The 20,143-nt window shown below is 45.1% G+C and overlaps 1 pseudogene; it reads right to left on the reverse strand.

Moving 5' to 3' along the window:
- Nucleotides 1-586: 586 nt before the first annotated feature.
- On the reverse strand, nucleotides 587-8,959 carry LOC138683581 (uncharacterized; annotated as a pseudogene).
- Nucleotides 8,960-20,143: the final 11,184 nt, after the last annotated feature.

The raw sequence follows: 20,143 nt of genomic DNA on the forward strand, positions 1-20,143 counted from the left end.
TGCATGATTAAACCAGACAGGTGCACACACTAGGTGGAGTGATCCCCTGTGTGCCCAGCACTGCAATAAAGAAGTGCCTGCTTCTTAACTTCTCATTGCTGTTAAGGAGTTTTATTCCGGATTTCAGCAACAGACTGGATATTGTATTGTCCAGGGCTGTGTGTCTTCACCCCAGTAAGAATCATTTTTGACCTCACTGTAATTACTCACTAACCATTTTGGGGAAATAGGGACAGCAGTCCATGGCCAGCTTTCCAAACCTAAGGGCCCACCACATACCCAACAATTAGTCAGATTAAAAGTGTTAGCCACTTGCTGGCCTAGAGCCACAAATTCATTTTACCACTCCAAGCTGAAAAGAGGGGCACAGGAGGTTCCCCAGATATTAAAGGCAGCAACAATAGTCGTCCAAAACATCTGCGGTGGTATACCAAACATCCTATAAATATTAACAAAGCAATCACTGACAAAACTACACAAACGATTAACAGCTTCCTGTATTTCCTCAGGCACGCTCTAGAGTTCTCACCTGAAAGAGAAAAGAAAAAACAGACTCGGTTCGTTCTAAGGAACCAGAAGCAAATTGTTATTCGAAGGATGGAATAATCCACCCGGTATTGATTGTATGTTCCTTTACTTCAGCCCGCCTCGAGCCCCTGGAGTCTGTTTTGGTGGCTGGAGGGTTAACGGGACCATACTTGCGCCCGTAATTAATTAATTCCTGGGCCACTTCTCCCCAGGTCCACATTTTCTTATCTGGGGGGCAGCGGTGCTGGTCAGGCATGAATCCTCCTGAAGCAGCCCCAACACTCTCGCCCTGGGGCATCGCCTGTATCTTTCCTTGTAATTGTATACCAATCGGTTTCACAGAATCAGGGAGTCCCCGTATAAGGGGAGTCATTTGCTCAGGATCCACCGACATCATCATCGGGGACTCCTGCCTAAGCTCCAATTTTCGATCATACATCATCTGCAGACAAGCTGCCTTTTGCACATTCTCCACTAACTGATCAACAGTCCCCGTAATAGCGAGGGGCTCCCCGCTCTCCAAGGGGTTCAAACCTCCTGCCCAATAGGCTGCCCGTTGGGTTAAAGACCAGGGGGCACGGTGATTCCCAGTAGTTAAAAACACTCCCGGTCCCCAATACCCTTCCACCTCCTTTTCACTTAACAGAATCTGGTGTCCCCCCCCGACAACGATACTCTCCACACATACTCCGTTTCTGACTCCTTAGGGGTTCGGACAAATTCCTTTTTCAGTTTTGCCAACTCAGTGGCAGTATAGGGGACCTCTTTAGTTGTAACTTGGGGGAACTGGTCCTGCTCATCATCATAAATATATTCAGTTTTGACTAAAGGTCGCAATGAAGGCAGCTCTAACTCCTCCACTCTCTCTTTTGCGGCCTGCAGGTCCTTAAAGGGGTAGCCAATTTATGATCTTGGAGGAATTTCCTCACGGACAGTACCCGCAAGGAGCTGCTCCTTAAGAGCAATTTGCAAATGTTTCTGTCGTGGTTTAACCCCAGCCAGCAACTAAGCACCACGCAGCCGCTCACTCACTCCCCCCCCATCCAGTGGGATGGGGGAGAAAATCGGGAAAAGAAGTAAAACTCGTGGGTTGAGATAAGAACAGTTTAATAGAACAGAAAAGAAGAGACTAATAATGATAATGATAACACTAATAAAATGACAACAGTAGTAGTAAAAGGATTGAAATGTACAAATGATGCGCAGGGCAATTGCTCACTACCCGCCGACCGACACCCAGCCAGTCCCCGAGCAACGATTGCCCGCCCCCCACTTCCCAGTTCCTAAACTAGATGGGACGTCACATGGTATGGAATACACTGTTGGCCAGTTTGGGTTAGGTGCCCTGGCTGGGCATGAGAAGCTGAAAAATCCTTGACTTTAGACTAAACACTACTGAGCAACAACTGAAAACATCAGTGTTATCAACATTCTTCACATACTGAACTCAAAACATAGCACTGTACCAGCTACTAGGAAGACAGTTAACTCTGTCCCAGCTGAAACCAGGACAGTATCCACCCCTTATTCTATACCATTGACGTCATGCTCAGTTCCCATGCCTTTAGTTACATTCTGATCAATCATCACCACCTTTCCATCCCTTTGAGACATATGAACAATGATATATATATATATATATATATATATATAAGTATACACACACAGAGATATCATTCCTTTAGTTCATGGGTTATGTTCATAAAATGTTTGTTGAGTTCATTTAGTTTCCGACTCTGGGCTCCATCTGTCATACCAGTCTGTCTGAGCAGGAGGGATGGTGCAAAGTCCTCTCAGTCGGTAGAGCAGAATTGGGCTTCAGTGCGGTGTGACGAGCAGATGACATTGGACGCAGCAGGAGGATGGTGTGCACCGTTGGATTGTTGCATGCTGGAGTCAGTTCTGGTTCCACCTCTACTGTGCTTTGCTCAGTTTTATCACAGTTCTTTCTTGCTTGATCTAAGTGATTCTTACTACAGTACTATGGATATAGCATATAACAATTATAGTAATGATAACATACAGTAGCAGGGTTATATAGCAACTAGTATAATACAGTATAATTCTGGCTATTTTCACCTAAAATCAAATCCCCTTGAGGCACACATCGGACTTCCCCATCTTTTCGCATCACCCACCAAGTGCACCCAGGCCCTTGAGCAAAAGCAATCCCACGAATGGGTTTACCTTTGCCTGAGGCAGGAGTAACCCAGACTGTTTTCCCTAACATATTTGTTATGTGCACTACAGGGACTTTATCCCCTTCTACAGTATGTAAAAATTAGGAGTGGTCAGGGCCACTCCGATTGGCAGATCCTCTGGTGTTGACTAACCAGGTGGCTTTTGCTAAATGTGTATCCCAATGTTTGAAAGTTCCACCCCCCATTGCTTTCAATGTAGTCTTTAACAGTCCATTGTATCGCTCAATTTTCCCAGAGGCTGGTGCATGATAGGGGATATGATACACCCACTCAATGCCATGCTCTTTCGCCCAGGTGTCTATGAGGTTGTTTTGGAAATGAGTCCCATTGTCTGACTCAATTCTTTCTGGGGTGCCATGTCGCCACAAGACCTGCTTTTCAAGGCCCAGGATAGTGTTCCGGGCAGTGGCATGGGCCACGGGATATGTTTCCAGCCATCCGGTGGTTGCTTCCACCATTGTAAGCACATAGCGCTTGCCTTGGCGAGTTTGTGGGAGTGTGATATAGTCAATCTGCCAGGCTTCCCCATATTTATATTTCAGCCATCGCCCTCCATACCACAGGGGCTTTAACCGCTTGGCTTGCTTAATTGCAGCACATGTTTCACTATCATGGATAACCTGCACGATAGTGTCCATGGTCAGGTCCACCCCTCGATCTCGAGCCCATCTATATGTTGCATCTCTTCCCTGATGGCCTGAAGTATCATGGGCCCACAGAGCCATAAATAGCTCACCCTTATGTTGCCAGTCCAGGTCCACCTGAGACACTTCAAACTTGGCAGCCTGATCCACCTGTTGGTTGTTTTGATGTTCTTCAGTGGCCTGACCCTTGGGTACGTGAGCATCTACATGACGTACTTTTACAACCAGATTCTCTAGCCGGGATGCAATATCTTGCCACAGTGTGGCAGCCCAAATGGGTTTACCTCTGAGCTGCCAGTTGCTCTGCTTCCATTGCTGTAACCACCCCCACAGGGCATTTGCCACCATCCATGAGTCAGTATAGAGATAGAGCACTGGCCGCTTTTCTCTTTCAGCAATGTGTAATGCTAGCTGGATGGCTTTCACCTCTGCAAACTGACTCGATTCACCTTCTCCTTCAGCAGTTTCTGCAACTTGTCGTGTAGGACTCCATACAGCAGCTTTCCACCTTCGATGCTTTCCCACAATGAGACAGGATCCGTCAGTGAACAGGGCATATTGCCTCTCATTCTCTGGCAGTTTATTATACAGCGGGGCTTCTTCAGCACGCGTCACCTCCTCCTCTGGCGACATTCCCAAATCTTTGCCTTCTGGCCAGTCCGTGATCACTTCCACAATTCCTGGGCGACTGGGGTTTCCTATGCGAGCCCATTGTGTGATCAGTGCGATCCACTTACTCCACGTGGCGTCAGTCGCGTGATGTGTAGAGGAGACCCTCCCTTTGAACATCCAGCCCAGCACTGGCAGTCGGGGTGCTAAGAGGAGCTGTGTCTCAGTACCAACCACTTCTGAGGCAGCTCGAACTCCTTCATATGCTGCCAATATCTCTTTTTCAGTTGGAGTATAGCGAGCCTCAGATCCTCGATATCCTCGACTCCAAAACCCCAGGGGTCAGCCTCGGGTCTCCCCAGGTGCTTTCTGCCAGAGGCTCCAGGTAGGGCCATTCTCTCCAGCTGCAGTATAGAGCACATTTTTAACATCTTGTCCTGTCCGGACTGGTCCAAGGGCTACTGCATGAACAATCTCCCGCTTAATTTGTTCAAAGGCTTGTTGTTGTTCAGGGCCCCATTTAAAATCATTCTTCTTCCGGGTCACTTGATAGAGAGGGCTTACAATCAGACTGTAATTTGGAATATGCATTCTCCAAAACCCCACAACTCCTAAGAAGGCCTGTGTTTCCTTTTTATTAGTGGGGGGAGACATAGCTGCTATTTTATTAATCACATCCATTGGGATCTGACGACGTCTATCTTGCCATTTTATTCCTAAAAACTGGATCTCCTGTGCAGGTCCCTTGACCTTACTTTCTTTTATGGCAAAACTGTCTTTCAGAAGGATTTGGATTATTTTCTTCCCTTTCTCAAAGACTTCTGCCGTGTTGCCCCATACAATGATGTCATCAATGTATTGCAGATGTTCTGGAGCTTCACCTTTTTCCAGTGCAGTCTGGATTAGCCCATGGCAAATGGTGGGGCTGTGTTTCCACCCCCGGGGCAATCGATTCCAAGTGTACTGGACACCCCTCCAAGTAAAGGCAAATTGTGGACGACAACTCTGCTGCCAGAGGGATTGAGAAAAATGCATTAGCAATGTCAATTGTGGCATACCACTTGGCTGCCTTTGACTCTAGCTCGTATTGAAGTTCTAGCATACCTGGAACGGCAGCACTCAGCGGTGGCGTAACTTCATTCAGGCCGCGATAGTCAACTGTTAGTCTCCACTGCCCATTAGACTTCCGCACTGGCCATATGGGACTATTAAAGGGTGAGCGAGTTCTGCTGATCACTCCTTGGCTCTCCAGTTGGCGAATCAACTTGTGGATGGGAATCAGGGAGTCTCGGTTGGTGCGATATTGCCGCCGGTGCACCGTCGTGGTAGCAATTGGCACCTGTTGTTCTTCAACCTTCAGCAACCCCACAAGTGAAGGGTCCTCAGAGAGGCCAGGCAGGGTAGACAGCTGTTCAGTGCCCTCCATCTCCAAGGCAGCTATACCAAAAGCCCATCGATACCCCTTCGGGTCCTTAAAATACCCCCTCCTGAGATAGTCTATGCCAAGGATACACGGAGCCTCTGGACCAGTCACAATGGGGTGTTTCTGCCATTCATTTCCAGTTAGGCTTACTTCAGCTTCCAATACAGTTAACTCTTGGGATCCCCCTGTCACACCAGAGATACAGATGGATTCTGTCCCTTTATAACTTGATGGCATTAGAGTGCACTGTGCGCCGGTGTCTACTAGGGCCTTATACTCCTGTGGGTCTAATGTGCCAGGCCATCGAATCCACACAGTCCAATAGACCCGGTTATCCCTTTCCTCCACCTGGCTGGAGGCAGGGCCCCTCTAATTCTGGTTAGAGTATTCAGTATTCACTTCTCGTAAAAATTGGCTCAGAATTCCCTTCAAGAGGATCGGAAATAAGATCAGCCCTTCTACTCTGTTTGGAAACTGGAGCGGCATTTTTCCTGGGAGAATCCCCTTTTGTGGTGGTTTTTCCTCGCAGTTCACGTACCCGTGCATTTAGGACCGAGGTAGGTTTTCCATCCCATTTCCTCATGTCGTCTCCATGATCACATAGGTAAAACCACAGGGCACCTCACAGTGTGTACCTTCTATATTCTTTTTCTTGGGCAGAGGAACGCTCACTCCTAATAGCTGGGACATTGATCCTTACAGGTGGGGAGTAGGACATATCCTCTTTGAATTGCTGGAAATCCTCAGACAGCTTCTCCACAGCCGCAATGCAGGCTTGTAGGGAGGAGGAGAGATTTTCTTCGTATTGACGGAGTTGGCGAGCCACTTCCTCCACTGTCAGTGCCTCTTCATCCTTCCAGGCCATTATTGCCAATGTGTTGGCATAGGATGATGGTGCGCTCCGTACAAACTTCCGCCACATGGGTCGTGTGCATTGGACTTCATCTGGATCTTTGGGTAATTGTGGGTTGTCCGGGTCATGATGAATCGTCTCTAGCACAGCTAATTCTCTCAGATATTGAATACCTTTTTCCATGGTGGTCCACTTGCTTGATTGACATATAACATCTTCCTTAAAGGGGTACCTTTCCTTCACACTTGACAGGAGTTGCCTCCAGAGGCTGATGGCTTGTGTCCCTCTTCCAATTGCCTTGTCAATGCCACCTTCCCTGGCAAGCGATCCCAGCTGCTTGGCTTCCCTACCTTCTAATTCCAAGCTATTAGCCCCATTGTCCCAGCATCGGAGGAGCCAGGTGATAATATGCTCACCTATACGGTGGCCAAAGTCTTTTCGCAAATCCCGCAGCTCACTCAAGGATAGGGACCGGGTTATTACCTCTGGTTCTGCCTCTTCCTCCGGTTCCCGTGATGACCCTTGTTCATCTTCATCCTTCGCTAAGCGAACTGATTTTTTTGTATATTTCTTTTTCTGTACGGGGGCAACTGATGCTGGTGCAGGTTGGTCCGCTGGTTCAGTTGCAGTATCGCTTGCCGGGTTTTGGATAACCGCAGTGTCTGTCGCTGAGGTTTGGGTAGCAGCAGTGCTCGTCACTGGGGCTGGAGGGACTGCAGTGCCCGTTGCCAAGGTTTGGGTAGCTGCTGTACTCATTGCCGTGGCTGGAGGGGCTGCAGTGCCTGTTGTTGAGGTTTGGGTAGCCCGAGTTCTCGTCGCCGGGGCTGGAGGGGTCACGGTGCCTGTCGCCAAGGTCTGGGTGCCTGCAATGCTCCTTGCCGGGGCTGGAGGGGCCGCAGTGCCCGTTGCCAAGGTTTGGGTGGCCGTGGTGCTCATCATTTTGTTGTTAGGTCCAGAGACTTTCTCTTCCCCTTGAGGGTGCTGAGTGGTGTCGAACAGGGCTCGATAGGCAAGGGCCAGGCCCCAGCACGTTGCAGTGATTTGTATCTCTCTGGAGCTGCCGGGGTGACAGCATACCTTTTCCAAATATTTTACTAGTTCTTCTGGATCCTGCACTTGTTCAGGGGTGATTTTCCAAAACATTGGAGGTGCCCACTGTCCTAGGTACTTGTCCATACTACCCCACACACCCTGCCACTCATAATTATCCAGCCTTGGGGCACATCTCTGGGTGATCTTCTTAAATAGCTGTTTAACCTTAAACGAGCGCTGAACCACATTCAGAAGTATGCTAATTCCTAGCAGTAGGGCTAGGACCATGCTAGTCCCAACATTCCAGGAGTATACAAATTTTTCAAAATTCTCAAACACCATTGTAACTGGACTGAAGGAGAAAGAGAGGGGAAGAAAGGTACCCCACCCATAGACTGGTTTTCCATGGAGGAAAGGTAAATGGTATAATTATTAATAGTTTCCCACAGATGGCTCCCGCAGTATAAAGGTGACAATGCTAAGTGCAAATACCGGATTAATCCCACAGCCGATGACTTTATCATACCATAAACCAGAGTTATACCATACATCAAAGCGAAAACCTTAATCCACCTCCCACGGATGATAAGCAGTAGAAGTGGAACTACATACAGCAAGCGAGGTGATACATAACAGAGCCTTAAAAACGAGAGCAACAACTCTAAGAACACATAAATCAACATAATGAAAGCTTAGAACAAATTTGTTTTAACAAGCTCTGGTCAGGTTTGTCGTTATCTCAACCCTTCGTGCCCCACGTTGGGCGCCAAAATGGACTGTCGTGGTTTAACCCCAGCCAGCAACTAAGCACCGCGCAGTCGCTCACTCACTCCCCCCCATCCAGTGGGATGGGGGAGAAAATCAGGAAAAAGAAGTAAAATTCGTGGGTTGAGATAAGAACAGTTTAATAGAACAGAAAAGAGGAAACTAATCATGATAATGATAACACTAATAAAATGACAACAGCAGTAATAAAAGGATTGGAATGTACAAATGATGCGCAGGGCAATTGCTCACCACCCGCCAACCGACACACAGCCAGTCCCCGAGCGGCGATTCCCTGCCCCCCACTTCCCAGTTCCTAAACTAGATGGGACGTCACATGGTATGGAATACACTGTTGGCCAGTTTGGGTCAGGTGCCCTGGCTGGGCATGAGAAGCTGAAAAATCCTTGACTATAGTCTAAACACTACTGAGCAACAACTGAAAACATCAGTGTTATCAACATTCTTCACATACTGAACTCAAAACATAGCACTGTACCAGCTACTAGGAAGACAGTTAACTACATCCCAGCTGAAACCAGGACAGTTTCACTTGGTTCTTTTCTGCTTCAAGTTGTGCTTTTAATCCCACCACTTGTCCCATAAGGGACTGAACAAGATTTTGGAGGGATTCAATAATTTGAGATTCTGCAGTGAGGTGGCAATCCCTATCCTCCACTGCTGCGGCCAGACTGGCATCGAGAACAGCACAGACAACTGCTTTTCCTTTACCTGACCTCACTCTAGCATCTTTCTGTAAAGCGACCATCCGATCAACAATGCTCTGCAGATTATACCAATTTCCCTGAGCCCAGTCTATCCCAAGCACAGAGGGTCGCGCTTTATGTTTTCCCAAATAATCAAACAAAGCTTCTTTCAAACGGGCAACTTTGCTATCACTCATCTTATACAAAGTGGGGAAGCAGTCGTCTCAGGAAGGCAGCACGTAAAGTTTCAAACACAGCACAACACAAGCCTGCACCCCTTACGTTCCTGAGAGGTCTCACGTATTAAAGCGGGGAAAGTTTCAAACACAACACAAGCCTGCACCCCTTATGTTCCTGAGAGGTCTCATGTATTAAAGCGGGGAAGCAGTCATCTCAGGAAGTTTCAAACACCTTATAAAAAGCGGGGAAGCAGTCGTCTCAGGAAGGTAGCACGTAAAGTTTCAAACACCACAAGCCTGCCCCCCTTATGTTCCTGAGAGGTCACACGTATTAAAGCAGGGAAACAGTACAGCACTCTCGTCTCAAGGGATCCTGTCCGTGACACCAATTTAAATGTCCCGATCCAATGTCGGGGAAGGTTTCGATATGATCCCAAGAGCGAGATTAAGACACAAACGAGGTCAAATGCCATATAGTCGAAATAGGTTTTATTATCAAAAGTGGAAAATGGTAGCTATAGGATAGAATGGAAGAAAAGGTAGAAATTAAGCAAGCAGTCGGGATAGGATTGCCAGGATAGTCACCACCACGGATCCAGCAGCGTCCCGTTGGTCCTCAGGCAGGCAGTCGGTGGTGGGGGTTGCAAGGACGGCCACCACCACGGATCCAGCGGCGTCCCGTTGGTCCTCAGTCTTCAATTCTTTGGTGGTGAAGAAGGCCTGCCACAGCTTGTCTCTATGAGTTTTTTATAGGGCATATTTCAATGATGTCATGCGCTGCAGGTTTCGTCCATCACACGACCTTCTCGTGATCAACACCCAAAACCAGTATCTTATCAGCTCCAGCCCCAGTTTCCTCCTCTGGATGCCTCAATGGCCTGGTAATCGTCCTTATAGACAGGGGAGTGTCCTGCTTAAACAGGCCATCTTAGAGACAAAGGGCTCAAGATAAGCAGTTCAGTTCCTTGAGATGATGGTCCAGTCCCCCACACCTGACAATCTTTGAGGCAAATGGTTCAGGATAAGAATTCAGTCTCTTACACTTGGGTGCATTTTTATTTAAGATTTAGGAAACCAAATGTGCACAGGAGAGAGGAAAGAGGATCAAAAGCTGAGCTCGGAGGAAGAAGCACTGCCAAAGCCTGTGAAAAAACACAGAGGGACAGAGAAAGACACTAATACAAGTGGGTTTGATGTGATCAGAGTCAGTTTTGCTGGATTTGGAGGGGAAGGAGGGCTTCAGCAATAGTCAGGAATCACTGCAAGAAGGAATCTGTGTACTTCTCACTCCTGTACCTACTCAGAGCCATCAGCTACTCCTGCCCTGCCAAAGATACTATCAGGTCTGCAGCTGTCCAGACAGCCATGCACCTCATTTCATAAAAGGCTGAAGCTATTGGTGGCCTGATATTGTCTCTCTGGTCAACCAGAAGCAACCACATCATTGGTATTACTTTTCAAAGGCCAGCTTGGTGTATCAGCTTTCCTCTGTCACATAGCATAGGATCAGGTAGCTGTACTTTCCCCAAGACCACTTGCACCAAAGCATTACCTGCATATGCTTCGCTGTGTCTTTCCTGAGCTCCAACGAGGCTTTCTAGGAACCCATGTCATCACTGTGCTGTTACTTACTTTAGGGTCCTCAAAGATCCCTCTCTTTTCCTCACAGAAATGCTCTGAATGCTCTGTCAGTTTTAGGGAGAGTGTTGATCACGCTCATATACTCTTTATACGAATAAACCCTGGTCTAATCACACACTACTAAGCAGCACCGTGACAGCCATACTGACCAATTTCTCACTCAGCATGGAAACCTGGACATTTGTGCAATGTAGACACTTCAGGTGGGAGTTCCTAGTCCTCAGTAGCATCCTCGTGCCCTTGCTCAGACACACAGGGACTTTCCTGTCTTGCCAGCTCAGACAAGACTTGCGTATATAAGTGAATTTCACTTTTGAAGACAATGATTAGTAAGAGAATTAATCATAATGCAGCTGAGAAGCTTGTCAGTTCAGCTCTGACAAAAAAATAGCCTCCAGAGAAAGAAGTCTCTTCAAAGAGGCAGTTTCTCCAAAAGAAAGATAAAGCACTTTGGCATAAGAGGGTAAAAGAAAAGTCTTCCAGCTACTTGAATATCATACTAGAAGATATTTTTTTAGTCAAACACCACTTTGAGTAACTACATGTGATTTTAAGAGATGAAGAGGTTGGGTTACATGATCTAATGATTCTGCAATCCTCAAAGTCTGCATGTGGATAAGTAAATGAGGAGGGAGTTGGGAATTTTGGCTCCTCTCAACTGAATGACTCTGAAGTCGAAACCGCAAAGAACTCCTGCCTCCACTTTCAGTATCTAAAACGTTTCCATCACCAGGACTGACATTTTCTTCCCCACCAGATCATGTCACTGGCTTTCACCAGTGGATTCACTCATTGTCTGGTTTGTATGTGACACTCTAACTAGAGCCCACCTTTGAAATAGGCATTTATAAGTCACCTGCGCTCTCTAAAAACCACACTTTGAAGGCATAAGACAAGGCCGTGAAGAAACACTTTTAAAACCTCTGAATCTTTTCCCCTGATGCTATCATTCTCAAGCAATCCAAAAATGCTGCACATTCTTGGAGCAATGCAGCTTGATTTAAACACAGCAAGCACACCTGACCGTGGCTCAGGGCTATTTTATTTTCCTTCAGGCTGACAACTTTGACTGGTACCTCTGGAAGCATGAGTCAGATCTTGGCAACATGCCCAGCTTCCCACTGCTGCCTGCCAGGCTGGAAAGCCTCACATGTTTTCCTACTGCAGGAGCTGTTAAAAGCTGGAGATATCAGGGCGAAAAAAAGAAGAAAAAAACCCTCTCACATGCCCACAAATGTGCAATTTCATACCACCATTCTATGAAATACTCTTTTGGCTTTCAGCTCATTTTCACATGGTAACATGTTAGAGGACACATTTTCAGTACTTGGAGGAAAAATTTAATGAATTAATTTACTGCTGTCAACTTCCCAAAAGCAAGCCTTATCAGTTTTCCATGGCAGGCATTTAAAACTCTCCATGTTTCTAATGAGTCCTGCATAGTTTCAAATGAAAGAAAAAACATTGTTTAGGTATGTAACTGTTTCCACACATGCCCCTTGATGTCTGCATAGCAAGATTTTTACTTTAAATTGATCGAATTAGGTTAGGATCAGGTGGTACTGCCATGCCTTAACGGAATGTGATGCTGGTTGTGTTGGGAGGTGATTCAATAGAGGCAACAAGCTAACATTATAATATTGATTCTCCAGTTCCTGCTGTTTTCATTAGGAGCCCAAATTTCCAAGGCACATTTATGATTCTGGATACAAGACAGCTGGATGAAATTTGCACCTGCATGGGGAATTCAAGAAGACCAGAGCTTCACTTACATCCCACTTAAGTGGTGTTTTGAACAGTGTAGTAGTTTGTATTGATTTTGGGAAAGAAACACACCCATCTTTGACATCAATCAATCAGAAGTGAAGCCACTGTGCACATGATGGTTTACAGCAGTCCTGCCAGGCCACGGCATGGATTCAGCCCTAACCATGGCCTCAGAAACATGGTAAAGATGTCAGCTTCAGCTCCCCATTCTGTTCCCAACATCCTAAATGTGCTGTGTAGAGGACAGGGTACAGGCCAAGCCAGTGAGCTCAAGCTTTTGCAGAGTATTGAGGAAAATGAACATGTCAAGCCAAAAGATTTGCTTGCTTATTGTCGTGATTTACGCCCAGGCAGCAACAAAGCACCACAAAGCCACTCGCTCACTGCTCCCCCCTGGCCCCGGTGGGATGGGGAGGAGAAAATATAAAGAAAAGCTATATATAAATATAAAGAAATATAAAGAGGAAATTCCTTTGGTTGGGAGATCCCCCCATGAGATAGGGCAAAGACTTGGGCTGTCTCCGGGAGCCAGAGGAAGCTGGCTTGCACAGCAGTGCCCTTCCCTCTCTTTCACTTCTCCACTGCCTTGTAGGGCTTCTACCCTTGCAACACAGATGAAGACTCCTGTCAGAACCTACCACCCTGCTTTTAGGCCAGCCAGTGTCCTGGGCCTCCATTTTCTGGTTGCAACACTCCTGTGAAGTGATCTGCAGTTATTCAGTTGGCCCCATCTACGTATTATGTTGGTGTCCATGTGAAATTACTTGCTCAGACCCAGTTCACAGGCCATTTTGCCAGGCCAGGGGGTGCACCTGGATCTGACTGCCTGTAGGAACCACCTTCCTCCAACCGACCTGCCTCAGTGACCTCATATCTGGTGCCAGAGGAGCCAGGCACAGTGCTACCACCCAGATGGCCCACAGTAAGGCATGGTGCAGATATGAACACTTCTCTTTTTCCCAATATATGCCCCTCAAACCCATTCTGGTTGTGGCTTTCTCTCCAAATACAGTGTGAGGAGAGGTAGGGTGAAGCAGGGCTTCAGAGCATGGTCCAAGTCATATAACCTTAGATTACACAGGTATCTTTGCAGTTAGTGGTAAACCTCTGCCTGGCCCAGGCACTGCTTTGCCCTGTCCCTCTTCCAGGCACATGCAAATAGCTCTAGTGCAGGCAGAAGATGCTCTTGCCCCCACTGAGCAGATGCAGCTGAGAATATGGGCCCAGGTTTCATCTCTTTGCAAGTGGACCACCAGCTTTTTCTGCACTGAAAACCAGCCTTGACAAGTTTTGACACTGCTGGGCCTCCTTGAGCCATCCTACAGTTATACCTGGGCACTTGGGCTGTATTTCCTTTTTTTGTTGCTTTTACCTTTCTCTTATGCTGACATCTGCCAAGACCAGCTCAGCTTTTTACCTCCATATCTTTCTGTTCTTGGTTGCAGTTCTCCAGGCAGCAGGGAAGGCTGCTGGGTGCTTCAATGCAAGGTGTCGTTCTTGTACTGACAGGCCACATCCCCATGCTCGATGAACAGCAGAGAGCCTGTGTACACGCATGGTGAACCATCCCACTCCATCCTGTACAGAGATGTGGACAGTGTCAATGTGAACACAGCTACACCCATCGGGGTGGGTAGGAGTATGTGATGACAGCACGCCATTTATGCTGGGCTGGCTTTTATATTCTCTGATGAGCATCATCTCTGCAGTTTGAGAAGTTGCCTGCCCCTCTCCTCTGCAGAGACAGGGGAAGGGAACAGGCACCCAAACATTAGTTGTTTCAGTGCATATCTCCATGTCTTTGCACAAATCCACCTTCAGTGGCAGTGTCATCAGTGATGCTGGGCTTTGCATTGCAACGGTTCAGTCATGGGCAATGTTCCCTGCAGATGACTGTGATGTGGGAGAGGTGCCTCCCCCGGGGGTACAGCAGGCAGGTTAAGGATCCCACATGCTCAATATCTACTTCATCCAGAGTCACCAGAGGGAACCTTGCACCTCCTGGTACCTGGAGTGAACCAGTTTGTGCTCTGATAGGACAATGGGACTAAAATCCTTTTGTATAAATGCTACAAGGGTTTATTTCTAATGCAGCATCAAAGTTACTTTATGGTAAGAAATAGTTGATCCTGACCCACTGATCATGGTTGAAAGTACTTGCTGTTGAATGATGTTTACCAGGAAGGAATATCCGAGGAGGATGTTTCTGGGAGACTCAGTGCTGTTGCCGAAAAACTCGGAATAAAGAACTTATCAACACCAATTTAGTGTAGATAAGCAGACACTTCTTCTTTATTGACGGCCGGGTGCGCGGGTGAGTCCTCTCACGAACCATGCACACCTGAACACCAAAACAATACACCTTATATTAAAACTTATTCATGCATATTCATTAGATTTCCAAGAAAGGTTATACATATTCATTAGATTTCTGGGAAATCATTAGCATATGTAAATGTCCTTTACGCAGGCACAGTGAAGGTCTCTGGTGGTCTTCAGGAGTCCTCTGGCGGTCTTTCATAGTCTTCCTCACTCGTCCGCTTCTTGACCTCTCAGGTGTTTCCAAGCAGCAAACTGGTGTCCATAACGGTTTCCTCAGTTTCTAAAACAAACACTACAAGGCTACCAATCTTTGTCAAAGCTTCTGTGGTTAAATGATTTTAAACAATACTTGAATTCTTATGGTTACACATTATACATTTTCTAAGTTCCTAAGTTCCTATGGCTACATTTCAAACTTAACACTCCCATACCTATGCTTCATAATTTTCTACTTTTTAATCAAACCAAACTCCTTTATAATTAGATTTTAATTTCTTTTATCAAAATATTTGCAACATTCCCCCCTTTGAAAGTGTTGAAAATTATTTCAATACTTTCACATTATTTACATAACATTTATCCACTACTATCTTGAGAGTTAATATTTGTTTCAAAGTCAGTTTTAAAGTCTTTGGGTCATGGCTAATAATCTTCCATGGAGTAGGTGCCTTCTTCACTCGAGTGTAGTGTATCCAAGCATCCGATTCTGCAATCTTAATAGCCGTGAAGGTGGTTAATAGTATCTGGCAGGGTCCTTTCCAGCGTTCCTGCAGGGGTTCGGAAGCCCACGTTTTCACATAGACATAATCTCCTGGTTGAAAGTCATGCACTGGAGCTTCCAGGGATAATGGTCTATTCCATACCACTGCTCTCCGAATTGCAGTCAAAGTTTTTCCTAAGGAAAGCAGATAGTTATACACATCTTGTTTCCCTTTTACATGCATGTTTGGGTTAGGTTCTGGGGATTCATAAGGTTTTCCATACAATAATTCATAAGGACTGACTGAGGTTCCACTCTTTGGCTGTACTCTGATTCGTAATAATGCCAATGGAAGTGCTTGAGGCCATTTTAAATTAGTCTCTTGACAAATTTTACTTATTTGCCTTTTTAAGGTTTGATTCATTCTTTCTACTTTCCCACTGGATTGTGGCCTCCATGGGGTATACAAATCCCATGTGATACCCAGAATTTTGCTAACATTTTGGACTACTTCTGCAACAAAGTGTGGACCTCTGTCAGAAGAAATCCCAATAGGAACTCCAAACCTTGGAATTATTTCTTGTAGTAACCACTTTACTACTTCCTTTGCTTGTGTGGAACGACAGGGAAAAGCCTCCGGCCATCCTGTAAAAGTATCAACCCCCACCAGGATGTACCGATACCCATTTTGCCTAGGTAGTTCTGAAAAATCTACTTGCCAATAATCTCCAGGCTCTGCACCAGATTTTATTCAACCCATTTGAACCTTTTTCCTGATTACTGGATTATTTTTCAAACATACTTCACATTTTGCAATTATTATTTTAGCCATTCCTAACATTTTGAGCGATACCACCTGTTTTTGTAAAGAAGTTACTAAGGCTTCTGCTCCCCAGTGGCATTCCTGATGCTTTGTTTGAATTATTTCTCTCATCAAAAAGGGTGGAACTACTACCTGCCCTTTAGGTGTTACCCACCATCCGGCTAGGTTTTTCTTAGCATTTAATAATTGACCTAACTTATTATCCTCTTCTGAATATTTTGGTTTTTCCCTAGGAAGGGTTACTGTTTTGGAAGGAATTAATGCCATTTGGAATGCTCGTTCCTTTGCTACCTTTCTTGCCGTTCGGTCGGCTAAATTATTTCCAACAATTTCTTTTGTGTTTCCAATTTGGTGTGCTTTACAGTGCATGATTGCTACTTGTTCAGGTTTCTGAACTGCTTGTAATAATTGTAAAATTTCATCTTGGTGTTTAATATTTGATCCCTGAGAGGACAATAATCCTCTTTCTTTCCACAATGCTCCATGGACATGTACCACTCCAAAAGCATACTTTGAGTCTGTCCAGATGTTTACTTTCTTCTTTTTGCTTAGTTCTAAAGCTCGAATCAAAGCAATAAGTTCCACTTTCTGAGCTGAGGTTGTACTTGCCAATGCTCCTGCTTCTATAACTGTGGTGTCTGTTGTTACCGCATATCCAGCATATCGAATTCCTTGCTCCACAAAGCTGCTACCATCTGTATACAGTTCCCAGTCCAGTCGCTCCAATGGTACATCCTTCAAATCTTCACAACTGGAATAAACATACTCAATAGCAGCCAAGCAATCATGTTCCAATTGTCCTTCTTCCTGTATGGAACTTAAAAACACCGCTGGATTTACCAGGTTAGTTGTTTTCAAAATTACATCATCTTGTTGAGTTAATATTACCTGGTACTTCATCATTCTGCTCAGAGATAGCCAGTGTCCCCCCTTTTGTTCTAAAACAGTTTTCACCATGTGTGGGACATAGACTGTTATTGTTTTTCCCAAAGTCAATTTCCGAGCTTCTTGTATGATCATTACTGTTGCAGCCACTGCTCGAAGGCAATTTGGCCATCCTTTACTCACTGTGTCCAGCTGTTTGGAAAAGTATCCGACTGGTCGTTTCCAGCTTCCCATCTTCTGGGTTAACACACCAAGCGCCAGGTGTTGTCTTTCATGAACAAACAGCTGAAAATCTTTAGTTAAATCAGGAAGGCCTAAAGCAGGTGCAGACATTAGAGCGCGTTTTAACTCTGTAAAGGCCATTTGCTGTTTTGGACCCCAAACAAAAGAAGAGTTCTTTTGGGCCTCATACAATGGTTTAGCTATTAGACCATAGTTCATGATCCAAAGACGACACCACCCTGCCATTCCCAAGAACGCTCTAAGTTCATGGATATTTTTCAGCTCAGGTATACTACAAATGGTTTCTTTGTGATCTTTTCCCAATTGTCGCTGCCCTTTTGAAATCTCAAAGCCCAGATATATCACAGTCTGACATGCTATTTGGGCTTTCTTCCTGGATACCTTGTACCCATTTAGTCCCAGAAAGTTCAAGAGGTCAATGGTTACCTGTATGCAGGTAAATCTTTCTTCTATAGCAATCAGTATGTCATCCACATATTGTAGAAGTAAATGTTCAGGCCTCAGTTTGTCCTGTTTCCAGATTTCAAGCTCTTTTGCCAGCTGATTTCCAAAAATTGTCGGGCTATTTTTAAATCCTTGGGGTAGTCTTGTCCATGTTAACTGCATCTTTCGCCCGGTTTGTGGATTTTCCCATTCAAAAGCAAACAACTTTCTGCTTTCCTTCTCCAAAGGTATGCAAAAGAAAGCATCTTTCAAATCAAGCACTGTAAACCACTGATGAGTCTCCTTTAACGCTGTTAACAACGTATAGGGATTTGCAACCACAGGATATATGTCCTTGGCTATTTGATTCACTGCTCTCAAATCTTGCACTAACCTGTATTCACCCGAGGGTTTTCTGACTGGTAAAATAGGAGTATTATATTCAGATTCACATTCCTCCAAAATTTTGTACTCTAAAAATTTGTCAATCAATTTCTTCAGCTCCTGCCTAACTTCTGGTTTGATTGGGTATTATTTAATTTTTACTGTTCCTACATTTTCTTTTAAATCTATTTTTACAGGCGCTGCTAATTTTGATTTACCAGGAATATCTGTTTCCCATACTGTAGGAATCACTGCAAAATCCACCTCCGGTGGAATTTCCTGCTCCTCTACTTTTTCTTGTATCATCAAGATTTCTCCTGTTCTTGACTCAGGTATTTTCAAAAAAAAGTTCTCCTTCCTCAAAAACAATTTGTGCATTTAATTTAGATAACAAATCTCTTCCTAACAAGGGTATCGGACATTCTGGTACATACAAAAATTCATGTGTAATTATTTTGTTTCCAAATTTCAAATCCAGAGGTTGCAGGAATGGTCTGTTTTCCTCTTTCCCTGTTGCTCCTATTATATTTGCTGGTTTTGTTCCAATTTTTCCTTTACAAGTATTTAATACCGAAAATGTTGCTCCTGTATCCACTAGAAATTTAACTTCTTTTTCTCCCAGCTTAATTATAACCAGAGGCTCAGCTGGGTTCCCCTCCGGTCCCCTTCATTCATCCAAAACCATCATTCTGGCTACCTCCTTCTGAATATTTCCTCCTGAACACTGCTCATTTTTAGGACAGTCTCTTTTCCAATGTCCTTCCTCCCTACACAAAGCACACTGATTTGCTCCTAAGGGGGTGTTAAAATTCCGATTGCTAAAATTCATAGATCCTCCCCGTCCACAAACACCTCGTCCTCTTCCTCCACCTCGTCCTCTGCCTGCTGTTCCTGCTATTACGGCCAACAATCTATTTTCTCTAGTTTTCCTCTCCTCTTTTTCCCTGTTATTATATACTTTCCATGCTGCCTCCAACATTTTATTCAGACTCCTTGAATCCTCTCCCTCCAGTTTCTGAAGTTTCTTTCTTATGTCCGGTGCCAATTGTCCCATAAAAATCAAAGTCAACTGTATCTGAGCCGCCTCTGTATCTACTCTTAAATCAGTATATTTTCTGCAACTTCCTTCAGTCTTTCCAGAAACGCTGAGGGAGATTCATTCTTATCTTGTCTCACCTCATATAATTTAGACCAATTCAAAGATTTAGGCATAGCATGTTTAACTCCATATAAAATCCATTTCTGATACCGAGTCAACCTTTCTCTATGTTCCCCGTTATTCGGATCCCACTACGGATTCCCAGATGGAAAATTCTGCTCTAATGTTCCACCTGTTGTCCCACTCAGTACAGCCACTTCTGCCTGTGCTTTGCCAATCTTTAATACCATCTGCTTTTCTGTATCATCTAACAAATTATCCAAAATCACCTGTAAATCATTCCAGTCTGGATTCTGTGTTCTAATTATAGTATCCACCACTCTGCCTACTCTCTCAGGATCTTCTCTATATACTCCAGCTGCCTGCTTCCAAGCCATCAAATCCGTAACCGAAAAGGGCACTTTTACATACACCGGCCCATCGTTACCGACTCCCTGCTGCAGGGGAGCTATTGTTGCTATTGTTTGTACCTGCTGTCGGGTCCTTCGAGAAATGGGGGTATGAATTACAACTTCAGACGGTCCTTCCCCCACATCCTCTATTCCACTACTTTCTGGTTCTTCCATCTGTTCTCTATGCTCTCGACCCCAATTTATTCCTCTCCTGGGAGGGGATATATCCAACTCTGGCCCTTCATCCTCTTTGGGGGCAGTTATTTTCTTTAAGCACTCTTTTCCAACATCACATGCCAAACCACATTTCTTTTCTTTCTTATCAGAAGTTATAGCCATTACCAAATTGTCCCTACTAGTCAGCTTGCATTCATTCTGCCAATCCCGTCTCTGTCTTAAATAAAAAAATAAATCCACATATGGTATTTCACTCCATTTCCCTTCTCTTCTACAAAACAACATT

This window comes from Haliaeetus albicilla, chromosome W (genome assembly GCF_947461875.1).
Source record: "Haliaeetus albicilla chromosome W, bHalAlb1.1, whole genome shotgun sequence".
Classification (NCBI taxonomy): Eukaryota; Metazoa; Chordata; class Aves; order Accipitriformes; family Accipitridae; genus Haliaeetus; species Haliaeetus albicilla.